The sequence below is a fragment of the Rhincodon typus genome, chromosome 13 (assembly GCF_021869965.1).
Source record: "Rhincodon typus isolate 14 chromosome 13, sRhiTyp1.1, whole genome shotgun sequence".
Classification (NCBI taxonomy): Eukaryota; Metazoa; Chordata; class Chondrichthyes; order Orectolobiformes; family Rhincodontidae; genus Rhincodon; species Rhincodon typus.
The window spans coordinates 24424547-24444336 of NC_063344.1; positions in this window are offsets into that span (position 1 = coordinate 24424547).

A 19790-nucleotide genomic window follows, 5' to 3' on the forward strand; every position below is an offset into this window, starting at 1 on the left:
TGATCCCTACCGTAAGTAACTACTTTTAATTCATTTTGTGGGGTGTGGGCATAGCTGGCTGGCCAGCATTTATTGCCCATCCCGAGTTGCCCTTGAGAAGGTGGTGGCGAGCTGCCTTCTTCAACGTCCAGCTGCTGTGGGTTGATCCACAATGCCATTAGGGGATGGAATTACAGGGTTTGGACCCAGTGACAGCGAAAGAATGGCAATACATTTTCATCTCAGGATAGTGAGTGGCTTGGAGGGGAACTTGAAGGTGGTGGTGTTCCTACATATCTCCTGTCCTTGTCCTTCTAGATGGAAGTAGTTGTGGCTTTCAAAGGTGCTGTCTGAGGATCTTTGGTGAATTTCTGCAGTGCATCTTGTAGATAGCACTCACTGCTGCTACTGAGCGTCAGTGGTGGAGGGTGTGGATGCTTGTGGATGTCGTGCCAATCAAGCCACTGCTTTGTCCTGGAGTGTGCCAAGCTTCTTGAGTGTTGTTGAAGCTGCACCCATCCAGGAAAGTGGGGAGTATTCCATCAGGCTCCTGGCTTGTGCCTTGTAGATGGTGGACAGACTTTGGAGAGTCAGAAGGTAAGTTACTTGCCGTAGTATTCCTAGCCTCTGACCTGCTCTTGTAGCCATTTTATTTATGTGGTGAGTCCAGTTGAGTTTCTGGTCAATGATAACTCCCAGGATGTTTATAGTGGGGGATTCAGTGATGGTAATGCTGTTGAATGTCAAGGGATAATGGTTAGATTATCTCTTATTACTCATGGTCATAGCCTGGCATTTGTGTGGCACAGCTGTTACTTGCCACTTGTCAGCCCAAGCCTGGATATTATCCAGATTTTGTTGCATGTGAACACGGACTGCTTCAGTATCTGAGGAGTCATGAATGGTGCTGAACATTATGCAATCATTGGCGAACATCCCCACTTCTGACCTTATGATGGAGGGAAGGTCATTGATGAAGCAGCTGAAGATGGTTGGGCCTAGGACACTACCCTGAGGAACTCCTGCAGAGATGTCCTGGAGCTGTGATGATTGATCTCCAACAACCACAACCATCTTCCTATGTGCCAGGTATGACACTAAACATTGGAGAGTTTGCCACCTGATACCCATTAATTCCAGTTTTGCTGGAGGTCCTTGATGCCACACTCGGTCAAATGCAGCCTTGATATCAAGGGCTGTCACTCTCACTTCACTTCTGAAATTCAGCTCTTTTGTCCATGTTTGAACCAAGGCTGTAATGAGGTGCTGAGCTGCCCTGGCGGAACCCAAACTGGGTGTCATTAAGCAGGTTGTTGCTGAACAGATGCTGCTGGATAGCACTGTTGATGACATTGTCCATCAACTTACTGATGGTCGACAGTAGACTGATGAGGTGGTGTCTTAGATTACAGCCTGTATCCAAGCGGTTATTTTCAGAGTCAGGTAAATATAATTAAGAGAAAGCTCATCTAACAGCAATTTGCTTAAATATGAATGCTTATTGAGTAATAATAGATGATTATTGTGGTAATAATAAACGGAAGAGAAAACAGAAACAAAAAAGTTTCAGGCCCTTCCTCCCATCGGGGTCCCCTTGATTGATGGCTGGTCTGGAGGCTTAGGTTTGTTCCTGGCACCGTTCAAGATTCCAAGCCAAGGCAAAGTCCCATGCCTTGGAATGAAACTCTCTCTCTCTCTTATACAGTGTAACAAACAGTAAGGCACAGAAAAAAACAACAAATACAATAGACAAAACTGTTGGCCAGCACAGAAAACACAGCTACAGTAAAAACAAGTTGTAGGTGCCACCTTCAGCCTATAAAGGAATATTCACAGGACTCATTTGAGGTCATGCAGCTTGTCAAGTATCACTCTAAACTTTCCCGGCCCGTTTTCCCATCCTGTATAATCTATTTTCCCCATATAGCTGTGTAATATCATTATTACCTTTTAGTCCTTTGGCCCATCCTATACTGGCCATAATTGGACAGTGGGATTTGTCCTGCTTATTGTGTACAGGACATACTTGGGTAATTTTCCACATTATCGGGTAGATACCAGTGTTGTAACTGTACTGGAACAGCTTGGCTAGGGGAGCGGCAACTTCTGGAGCACAAGTCTTCAGTACTATTGCCAGAATGTTGTCAGGGTCCGTAGCCTTTGCAGTATCCAATGTCTCCAACCATTTCTTGACATCACGTGGAGTGAATCGAATTGGCTGAAGACTGCTATCTGTATTGCTGGGGACCGCTGGAGAAGGCCGAAATGGATCATCCATTTGGCACTTCTGGCTGAAGATTGCTGCGAATACTTCAGGCTTATCTTTTGCACTGATGTGCTGGGCTCTTCCATCACTGAGGATGGGGATATTTGTGGAGCCTCCTCCTCCAGTGAGTTGTTTAATTGTCCACCACCATTCACGACTGGATGTGGCAGGACTGCAGAGCTTAGATCTGATCTGTTGGTTGTGGGAACCCTTAGCTCTGTCTATCACTTGCTGCCTGTGCTGTTTGGCATGCAAGTAGTCATGTTTGGCGGCTTCACCAGGTTGATACCTCATCTTCAGGTTTGCCTGGCACTGCTTCTGGCATGCCCTCCTGCACTCTCCATTGAACCAGGGTTGATCCCCTGGCTTGACGGTAATGGATGAGTGGGGGATATGCCAGGCCATGAGGTTACAGATTGTGCTGGAGTACAATTCTGCTGCTGTTGACGGCCCACAGCGCCTCATGGATGCCCAGTCTTGAATTGCTAGATCTGTGTGAAGTCTGTCCCATTTAGCACGGTGACAGTGCCACACAACACGATGGAGATTATCCTCAATGTGAAGGCAGGACTTTGTCTCCACAAGGACTGTGCGGCGGTCACTCTTACCAATACTGTCTTGGACAGATGCAACTGCAGCTGGCAGATTAGTAAGGATGAGGTCAAATATGTTTTTCCCTCCTGTTGGTTCCCTCACTACCTGCTGCAGACCCAGTCTCGCAGCTATGTCCTTTAGAACCCAACCAGCTCTATTAGTAGTGCTGTTGCCTAGCCACTCTTGGTGGCGGGCATTGAAATCCCCCACCCAGAGCACATTTTGTGCCCTTGCCATCCTCAGTGCCTCCTCTAAGTGTTTTTCAACAATGAGGAGTACTGATTCATCAGCTGAGGGAGGACGGTATGTGGCAATCAGCAGGAGCTTTCCTTGCCCATGTTTAACCTGAAGCCATGAGACTTCATGAGGTCCAGAGTCAATGTTGAGGACTCCTAGAGCAACACCATCCTGACTGTATACCACTGTGCTGCCTCCTTTGCTAGGTCTATCCTGCCAGTGGGACAGGACATATCCAGGGATGGTGATGATGGTGCTTGGGACATTGTTTGTAAGGTATGATTCTTCCATGAATATGACAATGTCAGGCTGTTGCTCGACTAGTCTGTGAGACGGCTCTCCCAATTTTGGCACTAACCCCCAGATGTTAGTGAGGGGGACTTTGCATGGTCGACAGGGCTTTGTCTTTTCCAGTGCCTAGGTCGAAGCCAGGTGATCTGCCCAGTTTCATTTCTTTGAGACTTTGTAGCGATTGGTACAACTGAATGGCTTGCTAGGACATTTCAGAGGGTAGTTGAGAGTCAATCACATTGCTGTGGTTCTGGAGTCACATGTAGGCCAGACCATGTGAGGATGGCAGATTTCCTTCCTTGAAGGACATTAGTGAGCCAGATGGGCTTTTCCGACAATCGGCAATGATTTCATGGTCATAAATAGATTCTTAATTCCAGATTTATTTTATTGAATTCAAATTCCATCATCTGCCGTGGTGGGAACTTGAACCTGAGTCCCCAGAATATTACAAAGTTTCTGGAAAAGCTCAGCAGGTCCGGCAGCATCCGTGAAGGAAAAAACAGAGTTAACGTTTCGGGTCCGGTGACCCTTCCTCTGAGAAACCAGTTCGGAGGAAGGGTCGCCGGACCCAAAACGTTAACTTTGTTTTCTCCTCCACAGATGCTGCCAGGCCTGTTGAGCTTTTCCAGCAACTTTGTTTTTGTTCCTAATTCACAGCATCTGAAGTTCTTTTGGTTTTCCCCAGAATATTATCTGGGTCTCTGGATTAATAGTCTAGCAATAATACTACTAGGCCACCATCTTGCCCTGATTAGCGCAGCCCACATTAACAATATCTTTATAGACATTTCCTTCCCATCAGGGTGACTTTGTTATCTTCTATGGAGACTAATGGCAAGTAATAAATGTATATCTTATTCCTAAATCTAACTTGACCTAACAGTGGAATATGGAAATCAGAATGGGTGGTGAATTTCACACCAGTTGTGTATAAGGCGATGCGGCTGAGAGACTCGTTGTGCCCCTCTGAGAAAATAGAAGTGTAGTATCAATGATGCAAGTAGGTTATGAGTCTCTGATTTTCATTTGTTGTGGTGCCATGGGAATTATGTCTTCAGCCTTATTGATTTCATCTCCCATATGCTGTTTCTCTTGCTGTCTGAGTGAGTAGAATTGTTAATCTTCCTGCTCGATAACATCAATTTCTCTTGCCACATCTATATGTGGATTCAAGAATTTCAGGCTTTGAACTAGCTTTTGACCTTGATCTAGTGCATACCTGTGACCTGGACCTTTACTATAACTTGGAACGGTACCGCTTCTTTGATTCCTGCATACAATTGGAATATGATCAACAGTACCCCAGGATTAGCATTTTGACTGGAAATGGAGGCATTTAAATGAGGTGGCTACCATTGCAATGTTAGCATCTAAATTTCTGACACTGACTCTGAATTTGATTACCATGACCTGCATCTTGCTGAACCTCAGTGGACCTCCCCAACAAACTCCAAACAAGAATTCCATTGCAACTTGCAACTCTCTCTTCCTGCCATTTCCACGGCTGTTAGCTCATCAGAGGATTCCTTCCACATCAGCTTGTGGCCTTTGCTCAAAAGCTTGGTCTGGATTTTACTGTTCTTTAAATCGCGTACAAGTGCATTTTGAATTTTGCAAGAGGACAGAACTCAGTAGGGTAGAGGCCAAGACCCTTAGGTTATCAGATCACATGCCGTAAAGTATGGTGATGATGTCATGAGCATGTCCCTTAAAAAGGTATATCATGCATTTGCTGCAAGACAACGTAACATGCCCGTTTTCCTCAAAAAGAAATTCCAAACAGGTTTACATCTTCGTACATATGCTTATGTTGTCAATTTAACAATTATATAGATATGTAGAATCAAAAAAAGTGAACAAGATTAATAATTCAAAATTTCTTTCAAAGTTTTGAGGGTTTGACAGCCCATCCTGATCTGGTGATTGTGTAGCCACTGTGAGAGCTCCTCGTTATTGTTGATTATCTTGCTGCCAGTTGCTGTTGCTTAACATCGCTGCACCATCATCATTGTGTGAGTTTTCTTCCTCCATCTCTGTGTGCATGATGGAGTACAATAGACTATGATGGAGGACAACAGAGACTGAGAGCTTCATATCATTAGGTCACACTCCATGTCATAGTGATGACATCATGAGCATACCCCTTAAAAAAGTAAATCCCACAATTAATGCAAAACACAGCACACCAGCCTACTTTGTAAGAGTTAAATTTCCACAGTCCTCATTTTTTTTCTCTTCTTTAAAGTACTGTGCTGACTCACTGCATTCCTGAAAATGATGTGCAAAGAACAATTTTAAAAATTGCTCAGCGGCCCTTAAAATTAACTTTAAGAGTTTCCAAAATGTGTAACAATATCCTACAGGACTTAATTCCTCAAATTAAATACAAAAGAGAAATCCATCCCCATATTTATCTCCATCTTTCTGACCTGTATTGTACCGAGAAGATTAACATTTGGGCAGAAAGTAAGGTAGTGCAGGCATTTCATTGTACAGGAGGCCAAAAGTCAACTTTCTGACTTTAAGATGATGTTAAGTTGTCAGCAGATCGAGCTTCCTGATGCTAACAGGAAACTTTTTTCAACAACCTTGCTTATGATTCATGCTCACCAATACTAATTGCATATTTGTAATTCAGTAACCGATCTACAAAAAAAAAACATTTCTGCAAGTGCACGTGTTTAAATACGGCATGCAGAAGGTGAGGTAGTCTCTCTGGTGGATCTGGATTGAGGAAGACTAGTTTTCAGGGCACGTTGGGAGACATACAACACCTCACAGGGCACATACAGACAGATGCATAAAGGAGGTGACTAGTTCTCTATTTTCTGGTGCCAATGACTTTATCCACTTTCCCTTCAATGAAGACAGCCATGTTTGGTATCATCACTTGGTTTCTTCAAGTCATCTCTGTACCATGTGGTCATTAGAGCTGCCTGGGAACAGACTGCTGCTTTTATGATTCACAAAGACTTTCACTCTTTGAACATTCAACTGGTGTGGGACCCTAGAAGAATCATGCAGGTCTGAGCTTGGCTTCCAAGGAGCATGAAGACACCACTATTTTAGTTAACTTACTGCTTCCAAAGATTTCTGAAGCTCTGGCCCAGATTACTGGATGGATCCTTGATGACCAGGTTTTCTCACCAATGGCATCCCCAGAGAGTGAGACAGAAGAGTGCTATATGCATGCACCAGAACCTTCATCACTGCCCTGCTTAAAATGCACTTCCACTGCTTTGAATGATCTGGAGGGTTTCTGCAAAACCTACACCAGAGAATGTTGTGAATAGCTGCGTTCTGCTGTGCATTGCTGCAACACGGACATGTGTTAAAGAACATGAGGAACATCAGCCGTCCTAAAATGTTGAAGATTTGTCAGACCAGGAGGAGGTCATAAGTGTGAAAGTGTGCTTAATAAATGCTGTGAGATGCCAGGTAAAACCTGACCCAAACAAGGTTTACCCAACAATAAGCCATTTGCATGACCAGCATCCAATCACCTGATACAAGAACCAAACGCTATTACCATCCCTTGCAGAGCTCCTTATAAACCTGCGACTTCTACCTATTCTTCATGAATAGAAGGGGCAATGGAACTTTGTCACACACAGTAGGAAGTTAGTGCTGCTATCAAAAATCTTTACAACACTCACGCATTCATGCATCAACCTACCTTTCCCAACTATTGTGATTCAGCACCATGCATTTACTGCATTTACACCATTGTAAGTGATCTGGGCCAGAGTGCATAGTAGGGATGCCCATTGTGCTTACATTTTAAGTCATATTCCACGGAATGATTATCACAACAGTAACATTCATGTGAATATTCACTAAATATTGCAAACTAACATCGCACAAAGGGATAGATTGAGTAGATGCAGGTTAGATGTTTCTCCTGATTCTGGAGTCTAGAACTGGGGATATTACTTAAAAATAAGGGGATGACATCTAGGACTGAAATAGGAAGAAATGTTTTCACACTGAGGGTGATGAATCTTTGGTATCCTGCACCCCATAGCACCGTGGAAGCTCAGTCTTTGAGGAGATTTAAAATAGACGTTGATAAATTTCTCATTACTGTGGCATAAAAGCTTGTGGGGATAATGTGAATAAAACACACTGAAGAGTCCAATCAGCCATGATCGTACTAATTGGAGGAGCAGGCTCAATGGAATGAATGGGCTACTCCTGTTCATAAAATAAAAAGGAGCACAATTAGGCCATTCAGCCCAACAAGGCTGTTCTTATGTTCACATGTTCTATCCCACATCGCTGTCTCCCTTCGAACCTTCAAAATGTACCAAACATGGGGCATGCTTTTTATACCACAGGAAGTGCCAAAGTTTTTCTAAAAGTACACAGAAATATGTACATGTTATTGGTTGTGTATATTCAAAATTATAAACCAATGCAAAATTACAGTGCCACCTTTGTGCTTTTTCTTTTTAAAGTTTTTGCTTCTTCTGTTATATCTGGATCTCACCTCAGCATCTTCAGGTAAGCTGGAGACAATCACAATAATGCCCCTTTGCTGTGGATGACCATGGCAAGCATCTGCTGAATGCCCAAGGCTTGGAGAGCTCCAATCTACTGGAATCTCATGTATGGGTCCAAGGGCATCTCTACCCCACCTTTTCCCCTGCCATCACCCCAGCCTCGCCTAGTAGAGGGTTTTGGGACAACAGTGAAAGTAGTGAGGCAGTGCTACTCTCCATTAGTGAAGGCTCCTAAGCAGGTGCCATGCACTCCTCCTTTCTGGCAGGGTGTGACAGGGCCTCCCCGACTCCTTGAGGAGTAGAGGCTTGTGGAGAGCTGTTCTGGTGCCACATTCCTCTTTTCACAAAGCCACTGACCCCACAGCTAAAGTGTTGGAATGTAGGTCTTAAAACAATATCCATCAGCCACAGAGTATTCTGCTGGACCTGTATTTCCACAGAGGTCACCAACCTTTCCACAGAGAAAACCTACCGCTCACACACTGCAAACATAACAGGACTCAGAACCTGTACAGGCTTCTTTACCTTTTTCCTCAAGCTTGCACATAGTCACAAGCATCTCATCTCGATGTTCCCTGCTTGTCTTGGCTTCTCCAACAGGGGCAGCACCGTGGCTCAGTGGTTAGCACTCAAAGCACCTGTGACCCCAGTTCAATTTCACCCTCAGGTGACTGTCTGTGTGGAGCTTGCACATTCTTCCAGTGTCTTTGTGGGTTTCCTCTGGGTGCTCTGGTTTCTTCCCACAGTCCACAGATGTGCAAATTAGGTGGGTTGACCATGCTAATTTGCCCACAGTGTCCAGGGATGTGTAGGCTAGGTGGATTAGCCATGGGAAATGCAGGGTTACAGGGATAGGGTGGGAGGTTGGGGGTGGTTGGGATGCTTTTCAGAGGGTTGGATGTGGGCTCGATGGGCCGATTGGCATGTTTCAGCACTGTAGGGATTAATATGGTTCATGCAGGGGGCTCAAAATCACGGGGCCCCCGTAGACACCTGGTCTTCAGTAGTCCTTAGACTTTCAGGGGAATCTTGGCTGTCACATCCTCCATCAGTTGTGGATTGTGACCCTCAAGCTTAAATTAGCATGTCAGTCTCCTGAGGTAGACAATGCAGGGGAATGACGGTGTATCCTATCAGAGTTTTGTCTCTTCATTCTGTGAGGTAGAGCTGGAGCTGGGGCAGGGTGTTGGGTTTGGGTTGGGGGATAGGTGACAAGGTGGGAAAGCTGTCTCTTCCTTTCAGTGGAAATACAAAGAATCCGCTCACAGTTATGTATAATCTCTTTCCACAAATATGTTGCAGTATTATTCCTTTATGTTTACTTGTCAGTGCCAGTCTGTTGAAATTCCAGCCTCTCCACCTATTACTCATTCCACCTTCAACAAGGTGCAGGGCTGGATGAACACAGCAGGCCAAGCAGCATCATAGGAGCAGAGAGGCTGACATTTCGGGCCTAGACCCTTCATCAGAAAAGGGGGAGGGGAAGGGGGTTTTGAAATAAATAGGGAGAGAGTTGGAGGCGGATAGAAGAGGGATAGAGGAGAGGATAGGTGGAGAGGAAACAAACAGGTCGAAGAGGCGGGGATGGGGCCAGGAAAGGTGAGTGTAGGTAGGGAGTTAGGAAGGGGATAGGTCAGTCCAGGGAGGACGGACAGGTCAAGGGGGCGGGATGAGGTTGGTCGGTAGGAGATGGAGGTGCGGCTTGAGGTGGGAGGAGGGGATAGGTGGGAGGAAGAACAGGTTAGGGAGGCAGGGACGAGCTGGACTGGTTTTGGGATGCGGTGGGGGGAGGGGAGATTTTGAAACTTGTGAAATCCACATTGATACCATTGGGCTGCAGGGTTCCCAAGCGGAATATGAGTTGCTGTTCCTGCAACCTTCGGGTGGCATCGTTGTGGCACTGCAGGAGGCCCAGGATGGACACGTCGTCTGAGGAATGGGAGGGGGAGTTGAAATGGTTCGCGACTGGGAGGTGCAGTTGTTTGTTGCGAACCGAGCGTAGGTGTTCTGCAAAGCGGTCCCCGAGTCTCCGCTTGGTTTCCCCGATGTAGAGGAAGCCACACCGGATACAGCGGATGCAGTATACCACATTGGCAGATGTGCAGGTGAACATCTGCTTGATGTGGAAAGTCTTCTTGGGGCCTGGGATGGGGGTGAGGGAGGAGGTGTGGGGGCAGGTGTAGCACTTCCTGCGGTTGCAGGGAAAAGTGCCGGGTGTGGTGGAGCTGGAGGGGAGTGTGGAGCGGACAAGGGAGTCACGGAGAGAGTTGTCCCTCCGGAAAGCAGATAAAGGTGGGGAGGGAAAGATGTCTTTGGTGGTGGGGTCGGATTGCAGATGGCGGAAGTGTCGGAGGATGATGCGTTGGATCCGGAGGTTGGTGGGGTGATAGGTGAGGACGAGGGGGATTCTTCTTTGGTTTTTATTGCGTGGACGGGGTGTGAGGGATGAGGTGCGGGAGATGTGGGAGACACGGTTGAGGGCGTTCTCGACCACCGAGGAGGGGAAGTTACGGTCCTTGAAAAATGAGGACAACTGAGATGTACGGGAGTGGAATGCCTCATCCTGGGAGCAGATGCGGCGGAGGCGAAGGAATTGGGAATAGGGGATAGCATTTTTGCAGGAAGGTGGGTGGGAGGAGGAGTATTCTAGGTAGCTGTGGGAGTCAGTGGGCTTGAAATGAATATTCATTCCACCTTCACCTGTTCTGAAATCACCTATTCAGCTGGTATCGAGAACGAACATCAAAGAAACCTCCATCAGTCTTCGAGCACTCCCTCAAATTAAGACTTTTTCTCCTAAAGTCAGACAAAAGGATTGAATGAGGTGTATAATTTCTAAAAAAAGCATCTATGCCCAGGAGAGCTCCTAATAGGTGTTCCTTGCAAACGCTGTTCTGCAACTGGTGCAACTTTCAGGCATGAAAGATCTCCCACATCTTCAATCCACATGTTCCTTCTGATGCAACCAAAACTCATGTCTGATATCCCTCTCCACTCAGAGATTTATATCGTTTGATGCCCTTACAGATTCCACTCTCAATGAACACACATTGGCATTAACCCTTGCAGAGCATTTATGTCAGAGCTGCTAACCTCCAGTGTAACCTCTGCCCAGTTGGCCTTGTTCAGGTGGGAGGGGCTACTGTCTGGAGGAAACCAGACCTCCCGCTGTTCCTCGGAGCCCTGGAGAACATCCTGCAGTGAAGCCTCCCTCAGCCGGGAGGACACTATTGGCTGATCGGAGACCCGATTGTGACGCCAGCAGCAGTAGCTTTTCCATTAGATGAGAGAGTGTCACTACCTTCAGAAGGCAGGCAAACGGCTGCTCCTGTCTGCAGGGAATGAAAGACTCTCTGGGTGCTTTTTAAACATTGCATCCGGATCTTCGTCCCTGTGAGGTAATAATGGGGGCATACGTTTCCTTCCTATCTCTAATGAACAGTTAATTAGCTGGCTGCAGTGCATTTGCATGTAACCAGCCAGGCTACCTGTGAGCATAAAGTCTTGTAGGCTTTCAGCCCGACAGGCAACATGTTCATCACCAATAGGAGATTCTGCTAATGGACTCCCAGCTTGTGGCTATTATTCAAATGATGTTATTTACTCCTCTCCAACAGAAAGGGAAATATACCAAAATGCTCAGATCTTGCAATTTACAGAGAACACATATGCTGTTGTTTAAAGTGGTACTATGGAGTCTTATACATCTACCTCAGGGTTGCCAATGCATTGCTTAAATGGCTCATCTGAATGTCAACGCTCCTGCCAGCGTAGTCCTCATTCAGCAGTACACTAAAATTTCAGTTTAGATTATGTGTTCAAAATCAGAAATGAAATTGGTCTCCATAACATTATGGTTAAACAGCAAGTGCGTGACCAGGTGCTGAACATTTCTGTCAGCCATGGAATAGTCTTTGATTTTCGGTGGCACAACATTACAGTGGGCTCTTCATTGTTCAATCGTCATGGTAGAGATATTCCTTAAAGACAGAGACAGAGACACACATTCACCAAAGAACCCAATGTGACAAAGGGAGTGAATTTCCACAGGAGGTCTCCCATTTGTCTTTTATAACCTCAACAGAAGACCCGCAAATACCATTGAGAAACAGTCTACGTATTGTCAATGCCAGTTTCCAGGGTTTTCCCCAATTCCTCCATCAACATTATATAAGAACATAAGAACATAAGAACGAGGAGCAGGAGTAGGCCATCTGGCCCCTCGAGCCTGCCCCACCATTTAATAAGATCATGGCTGATCTTTGAGACTCAGCTCCACTTACCCTCCCACTCACCATAGCCCTTAATTCCTTTACTGTTCAAAAATTTATCTAGTCTTGCCTTAAAAACATTCAGCGAGGTAGCTTCAACCGCTTCACTGGGCAAGGAATTCCACAGATTCACAACCCTTTGGGTGAAGAAGTTCCTCCTGACCTCAGTCCTACATCTGCTTCCCTTTATTTTGAGGTGATGCCCTCTAGTCCTAGTTTCACCTGCTAGTGGAAACAACCTCCCTGCCTCCACTTTATCTATTCCCTTCATAATCTTATATGTTTCTATAAGATCTGCCCTCATTCTTCTGAATTCCAATGAGTATAAGCCCAGTCTACTCAGTCTCTCATAATCCAACCCTCTCAACTCTGGAATCAACCAAGTGAATCTCGTCTGCACCCCCTCCAGTGCTAGTATATCTCTTCTCAAGTAAGGAGACCAAAACTGCACACAGTACTCCAGGTGTGGCCTCACCAGGACCCTATACAGCTGCCGCATAGCATCCCTGTTTTTAAACTCCATCCCTCGAGCAATGGCAGACAAAATTCCATTTGCCTTTTTAATCACCTGCTATCCCACCTTCAGCAATTCATGCACAAGGACACCCAAGTCCCTTTGCACAGCAGCGTGCTGCAATTTTTTACCATTTAAAACATAGTCCATTTTGCTGTTATTCCTACCAAAATGGATGACCTCACACTTATCAACATTGTACTCCATCTGCCAGACCTTTGCCCACTCACTTAGACTATCTATATCCCTCTGCAGACTTTCAGTGTCTTCTTCACACTTTGCTCTACCACTCACCTTAGTGTCATCTGCAAATTTTGACACAACATGCTTAGTCCCCAACTCCAAATCATCTATGTAAATTGTAAACAATTGAGGTCCCAACACTGATTCCTGAGGCATACCACTAGCCACTGACTGCTAACCAGAAAAACACCCATTTACCCCTACTCTTTGCTTTCTACTAGTCAACCAATCCTCTATCCATGCCAATACATTACCTGTAATACCGTGCAACTTTATCTTATGTAGCAGCCTTTGGTGTGGCACCTTGTCAAATGCCTTCTGGAAATGCAGATACACTACATCCACAGGTTCCCCATTGTCCACCATGCAAGTAATGTCCTCAAAGAATTCCACCAAATTAGTTAAATATGACCTACCCTTCATGAATCCATGCTGGGTGTTCCCAATGGGACAATTTATATCCGGACGTCTTGCTATTTCTTCCTTAATGATAGATTCAAGCATTTTCCCCACTACCGAAGTTAAGCTAACTGGCCTATAGTTACCTGCTATTTGTCTACTTCCTTTTTTAAACAGTGGCGTCACATTGGCTGTTTTCCAATCTGCGGGAACCACCCCAGAGTCCAGTGAATTTTGGTAAATAATTACTAGTGCATTTGTTATTTCCCCCATCACCTCTTTTAGTACCCTGGGATGCATTTCATCAGGGCCAGGAGACTTGTCTACCTTTAGCCCCATTAGCTTGCCCAGCACTGCCTCCTTAGTGATAATGATAGTTGCTAGGTCCTCACCTGCTATAATCTTCTTGCTATTAGTTTTCGGCATGTTATTTGTGTCTTCCACTGTGAAGACCGATACGAAATAACTGTTTAATGTCTCAGCTATTTCCTCATTCCCAGTTATTAAATTGGCCTTCTCATCCTCTAAAGGACCAATGTTTACCTTTGCCACTCTTTTACGATTTGCATATTTATAGAAACTTTTGCTGCCTGTTTTTATATTCTGAGCTAGTTTACTCTCATAATCTATCTTACTTTTCTTTATAGCTTTTTTTGTGGCTTTCTGTTGGCCTTTAAAGATTTCCCAGTCTACAAGTTTCCCACTACTCTTTGCTTTTTTCTATGTTTTTTTTTCCAATCTGATACTTTCCTTTATTTCCTTAGACATCCATGGCTGGCTCTCTTTTCCTCCAGTTCTTCCTTATCACTGGAATATACTTCTGCTGAGCACTGTGAAAAATCGTTTTGAAAGTCCTCCACTATTCCTCAATTGACCCACCATAAAGTTTTTGCTTCCATTCTACCTTAGCTAACTCCTCCCTCATTCCTTCATAGTCTCCTTTGTTTAAGCACAGGACATAGGTACTGGATTTAAACTTCTCACGTTCCATCTGTATTTTAAATTCAACCGTACTGTGATCGCTCCTTCCGAGAGGATCCCTAACTGTGAGATCATTAATTATTCCTGTCTCATTACACAGGACTAGATCTAGGATAGCTTGCTCCCCCGTAGGTTCCATTACATATTGTTCAAGGAAATTATCGCGGATGCATTCTATGAACCCTTCCTCAAGGCTGCCATGATCGACCTGGTTTGACCAATTGATATGTCGATTAAAATCCCCCATGATAATTGCTGTACCATTTTTACATGCATTAGCTATTTCTATGTTTATTGCCCGCCCCACCACAATGTCATTATTTGGTGGCCTATAGACCACACCTATCAGTGACTTCTTCTCCCTGCTATTCCTAATTTCCACCCAAATGGATTCAACGTTTTGTTCAGTAGAACCTATATCATCTCTCACTAGTGCCCTGATATCATCCTGAAAAATCAGAGCAACACCACCTCCCTTACCTTCCTGTCTGTCCTTCCGAACAGTTTGATACCCCTGGGTATTTAACTTCCAGTCATGACCATCCTGTAACGGCCACTAAATCATACCCATTTGCCATGATTTGCACCATCAACTCATCCACCTTGTTTCGAATGCTCCGAGCATTCAGATAAAGTGCCCTTATGCCAGTTTTTGCACCTTCTTTTTGGATCCTATTACCTCCATTACTAACAGCTCGAGTTCTCCTTCCTTTTAACTTTGTTCCTAATTTTCAATGGAGTTGAAGCTTCCTCGTCACCTGCTAACCTGCTGCTTTGCCTTACATTAATTGTTATTCTCCCTCTATGCTCACTTCTCCCTTCCTCCGTACTTACTAGTTTAAAGCCCTATTGACCACCCGATTTACCCTTTTCGCCAGAACACTGGACCCGGCCCTGTTCAGGTGGAGTCCATCCCAGCGGTATAGATCCCTCCTGTCCCAGAACTGATGCCAGTGCCCCATGAAAAGGTAACCCTCTTTCCCACAGCACTCTTTTAGCCACGTGTTTACTTCCCTGATCCTTGCCTCCCTATGCCAATTTGCACGTGGCTCAGGCAGCAATCCAGAGATCATGACCCTTGAAGACCGGTTTTTTAATTTTGTTCCTAGCTTTTCATAATCCCGAAACAGATCTTTTTTCCTAGTCCTGCCTATGTTGTTGGTACCTACGTGGACCACAACAACTGGATCCTCCCCCTCCCTCTCTAGTATCCTCTCAAGCCGGTCAGAGATGTCTCGCACCCTGGCACTGGGCAGGCAACACACCATGCGGGATTCTCTATCCTGCTCGCAAAGGATACGGTCTATCCCCCTGATGATGGAATCCCCTACATCAGATAAATGGGAAATTTCCTCCGTCAAGTATCACAAGTGACCAGAATTGAATTCAAAACGCTCCTTTTATGTGTTTGTAATTTGTTTTTGAAACAGTTAACACCAATTAGCAGAATTGGTATTGAGCAGCTACAGAACCTGACAATGTGAGTAAAACTAATTATCATCCGCTGTAACTGAAATTAACGCAATATATTTATATAATTGCAGCACATTACTGAATCACACAATTGATATGGTCACTGCCGCATTTTGACATATTTCATCCACAATTGAAGCATTTACCACAAAAATCAGAGGAGCAAATTCACTCCAGAAACACTATATCGTTTATATATTAGTACAAGGACACAGGATAATGATTGCTGATGGGATTTTTAAATTGCTCATCTGCATTCTAACAATATTGCATGAAGTTTCTGAGAGACGGGTTTGCTGGAAAATCTAAAATATTTTTGATGCGTGTATTAATTTCATTGTTATTAATGTTTGATGTCCCAGGTCATTACATTGCAATGTACTAAGATGAATGTTGGAGAGAGAGGATTAAGATGACAGGAGAGGAAGGAGGCAGGTGCAGAATTCCATACTGCAGGCCTGAATGGGTGTTCAACAGCTTAACCTTCTTCCAGAGACTGATAATGATGAAGAGGTAATGGGTGTGGGTGGAGATAGGCATGGCATGAGAGGTAACAGTCAGCTGATTAATGGCAACAAAAATTGGCAAAAATCTCTGATGACTGTTTCTCACATAACGCAGTATTTCATACTGGCAATGGCCTTAGGGCCCAATGGTTGGAGAGCCTGTGGGAGCTCCATGTACATTCAGAAAGGCCCATTAAACAAAATGCCCACTAGGAAATTAGCTGATGTTGGACTTTATCCAGGATTTAGAATCCCACGGGCGGACATTTCACCCTTCTTCCCTCACTGAAAGGCAATGGCTTGGTGGTATTATTGCTAGCATATTAATCCAGAAACTCAGCAAATGTTCTGGAGACATGGGTTCAATTCCTGCCACGACCAGTGGATGGAATTTGAATTGAATAGAAGTCTGGAATTAAGAGTCTAATAATGACAATGAATCCATTGCCAATTGTTGGAAAAACCCATCTGGTTCACTGATGGAAATCTGCCATCCTTACCTGGTCTGGCCTACATGTGACTCCAGACCCAGAGAAAACTGGGCAATTAGGGATGCACAATAAATACTGGCCCAGCCAACGCACAGTAGCACAAATAGGAGCAATGGCTGCTGCCATTATTACATCTGTCTGAAGCTGAGAATCATGAGGGGCTCAGGCCCGAGATGAATGAGGATGGGACGTACGTTATATCTCATTGTAAAATATGTCAGCAAGCCTTTAAAAGACATGCTTATGATATCATCACTGTAAGTGGCAGAGTGGCTCAGTGGTTAGCACTGCTGCCTCACAGCACCAGCAACCGGGTTCGATTCCACCCTCGGGTGACTGTCTATGTTGAGTTTGCACATTCTTCCTATATCTGCATGGGTTTCCTCTGGGTGCTCCCACTGTCCAAAGATGTGCAGGCTAAGTGGATTGGCCATGCTAAATTGCCCATTGTGTTCAGTGATAAATTAGGTAGGATGCTCAGAGGGTCAGTGTGGCCTTGTTGGGCTGAAGGGCCTGTCTCCACACTGTAGGGATTCTATGATAATTGTAGCATGTGGCCGAATGTATGAAAGTCCTAAATTTCAGTTTACATGAAACATGTCACTCTTATTGAAAGCATGTTTCTTTGTTGTAACCAAGCAACTTAATATTATGCCAGACTGAGGAGTGTAACAGTTGTGCATTATAGTTAGTTGTAATGAACGTCTGTTCAATTTTTCAATATCATTATATCTACTGGCAGTTCCTTATGTTATGGGGGAAGAACAGAAGTCTTGCCACATCAGCTAAAATACCCTATTGGAGAATAGTTCACCTGAATGGAGGGAGGGGATCACTTCCTATGTAATGGGAAAAACGGTCTAATGAAATGGCACCCTCTACTCGGTGTTAGGTCTAGTGATTAGGCACAGATTGCTTATTTCAACAAACCTCCGCACCCCCTGCCACCTTCCCAGGACCCACTCCATTGGGTTTTCTTTTTGGGGTTTGTACATGTTGATCCCACTACCAGCGGTGAGAATGAAGCCCTCAACGGGCCATTAGTTACACACTTATGGTTTTGATTAGCATCTGACCAAAAGGTTACCTTCAAGCCTCCATGCCTCAGGCCTAATAGGATGGAGGTGGGAAGGCAGTGTTGTCCCGACTCTGCACCCATACTCACCCCCGACCTCTAAACACACAGCCAGGCATGGCATTCAATTCCAGTGATAGAGAGCTTCAGACACCTATGTAAGTCTTACTGGTACGGTTCAAAATTCTGCCCAAAGAACCACTCTATTTCTTAGAAAGAACAGGTTTCAAATTTGCATTTTACATTTAAAGCCTGTTGCTCTGATTGTTCTTACATTTCAATGAGCTGTATAGCCTACAGTGACAGTACAACAATCCATAATTTGTTTATGTGGCGTAACTTGCTGTGCCTGGCTAAACACTTTGTGCCTGTCCCTTCGGGGATAGCAGTTCCTTCTGTTTGCTGTTGCAGAACCTCCAGTGCAAAACCTGTCCAGATTAATCAGCCTGTGTGCTCCAACAGAAGGTCTGTGCAACCTTTAGGTAAAACCTATCTAAGCAGCATTGCAGTATGCAGGAATTTTGAAATTTATATCTGTGCTTGATATTCAATCTCTGATGAGTATCTTGTTCACATATCAAACATACAATTGCAACTCACATACTTGCTTTCACCATCCATGATATATCCACTGCATTTTTATCATAACTTAGAATGTGATAAATGGCTCCAAATAGGTTGAAGATGAAGAGATAGTAGGAACTGCAGATGCTGGAGAATCTGAGATAACAAGGTGTAGAGCTGGATGAACACAGCAGGCCAAGCAGCATCAGAGGAGCAGGAAGGCTGACGTTTCGGGCCTAGACCCTTCTTCAGAAATGGGGGAGGGGAAGGGGGTTCTGAAATAAATAGGGAGAGAAGGGGAGGCGGATAGAAGATGGATAGAGGAGAAGATAGGTCAAAGAGGCGGGGATGGAGCCAGTAAAGATGAGTGTAGGTGGGGAGGTAGGGAGGAGATAGGTCAGTCCAGGGAGGACGGACAGGTCAAGGGGACGGGATGAGGTTAGTAGGTAGGAGACGGGGGTGGGGCTTGAGGTGGGAGGAGGGGATAGGTGGGAGGAAGGAGAGGTTAGGGAGGCGGGGAAGAGCTGGGCTGGTTTTGGGATGCGGTAGTGGGAGGGGAGATTTTGAAGCTTGTGAAGTCCACATTGATACCATTGGGCTGCAGGGTTCCCAAGCGGAATATGAGTTGCTGTTCCTGCAACCTTTGGGTAGCATCGTTGTGGCACTGCAGGAGGCCCAGGATGGACATGTCGTCTGAGGAATGGGAGGGGGAGTTGAAATGGTTCGCGACTGGGAGGTGCAGTTGTTTAGTGCGAACCAAGTGTAGGTGTTCTGCAAAGCAGTCCCCAAGCCTCCGCTTGGTTTCCCCGATGTAGAGGAGGCCACAACGGGAACAGCGGATGCAGTATACCACATTAGCAGATGTGCAGGTGAACATCTGCTTGATGTGAAAAGTCTTCTTGGGGCCTGGGATGGGGGTGAGGGGGAAGGTGTAAGGGCAGGTGTAGCACTTCCTGCGGTTGCAGGGAAAAGTGCCGGGTGTGGTGGGGCTGGAGGGGAGTGTGGAGCGGACAAGGGAGTCATGGAAAGAGTGGTCCTTCCGGAAGCAGATAAGGGTGGGGGAGGGAAAAAATGTCTTTGGTGGTGGGGTCGGATTGCAGATGGCGGAAGTGTCAGAGGATGATGCGTTGGATCCGGAGGTTGGTGGGGTGGTACGTGAGGACAGGGGGGATTCTGTTTTGGTTGTTATTGCGGGGAGCGGGTGTGAGGGATGAGTTGCGGGAAATGCGGGAGACACGGTCGAGGGCATTCTCGACCACTGAGGCTGGGGTGGGGGCGATGGGGGGATGTTGCGGTCCTTGAAAAACGAGGACGTCTGAGATGTACGGGAGTGGAATGCCTCATCCAGGGAGCAGATGCGGCAGAGGTGAAGGAATTGGGAATAGGGGATGGCATTTTTGC